General features: G+C 35.7%; 1 pseudogene; it reads left to right on the plus strand.

The window, feature by feature from the left end:
* The first annotated feature begins 276 nt into the window (after positions 1-276).
* On the plus strand, positions 277-874 carry LOC102475720 (histone chaperone ASF1A pseudogene; annotated as a pseudogene).
* Positions 875-1,338: the final 464 nt, after the last annotated feature.

The raw sequence follows: 1,338 nt of genomic DNA on the forward strand, positions 1-1,338 counted from the left end.
AGAGATAAAAGAGCAGAAAGACATAACTCCCTATCTGAGGAGTAGTAGTACAAAGGGAAGTTTCAAACACAAGAGGAAAGGAAAAAAAAACATTGAAGTTTTCGGTGCCTATAATTACAACAAACATTAAACTCAGCCCAGCTCCCAACTAGATTAACATAAATCCTGGTGGCTATAGGACAGACATGGTCTGGCTGGGAGGAGGGTCGCCTCCTGAACTTTATTGTGCAGCAAAGAGCCCCCATCCCCACTGTTTGAGTGGTTTTTTCCCAAAACATGGCAAAGGTTCAGATGAACAATGTAGTGCTGTACAACCCTTCTCCTTTATACAACCTGCTGCAGTTTGAGATCATTTTCAAGTGCATCAAGGACCTGTCTGAAGACTTGGAATGGAAAATTATCTATGTGGGCTCTGCAGAAAGTGAAAAACGAGATCAAGTTTTAGATTCTGTTTTAGTTACTGCAGGAAGGCATATGTTTGTACTTCAGGCTGATGCACCTAATCTAGGACTCATTCCAGATGCAGATGCAGTAAGTGTAACAGTTGTGCTAATCACTTGTACCTATCCAGGTCAAGACTTTTTTAGAATAGGCTATTATATAAATAATGAACATACTGAGACAGAATTAAGGGAAAATCCACCTGAAAAAACAGATTTTATAAGCTTCATAAAAAAACATTTTGGCATCAAATCCCAGGGTCACAAGATTCAACATTAATTAGGAAGATAAAGAAGAACTGGAAGATGCAGAGAGCAGTAATCCAAATCTACAGTCTCTTTTGACAGATGCACTACCTTCAGCATCAAAAGAATGGTCCACGTCAAAAAGCTCATTAAATGTCATGTTACAATCCCACATGGACTGCATGTGACCACCTGCCATCCCTTTTGTACAAACTAAGCTATTAAAAACATAGAATTATTTCTCTGAAATTCTGTTAAGTACATAGTCAAGATACAATGTGAAGGATTTGCTTAAAAAACATCCTGTAGAAAATTTATTAGAAAACCAGTACTTGAGCAAATTATGGAATAAAATACAACTATTTTTAAGTAAAAAAACAAAAGCAAAACAAAACAAAAACATAAATCCTCAAACTAAAGGCCTATTTACCTTAGTACATAGCACCTTACACAACATTTCTACCTTCCAAAAAGACCAAAAAATGTTGTCAAGTATGCTAAGAGGCAATAAAAAAATAGTCTAAAGAGAGAAACAACTGGAATCAGACTCAGATATGCCATAGACACTGATATTATTATAAAGGGAATTTAAATAACTCTGATTAATAAATTAAAGAATCTAATGGGAAAAGTAAACTATATCCAAGACTAG

This window comes from Tupaia chinensis, unplaced genomic scaffold, assembly GCF_000334495.1.
Source record: "Tupaia chinensis unplaced genomic scaffold, TupChi_1.0 Scaffold000609_1, whole genome shotgun sequence".
Lineage (NCBI taxonomy): Eukaryota > Metazoa > Chordata > Mammalia > Scandentia > Tupaiidae > Tupaia > Tupaia belangeri.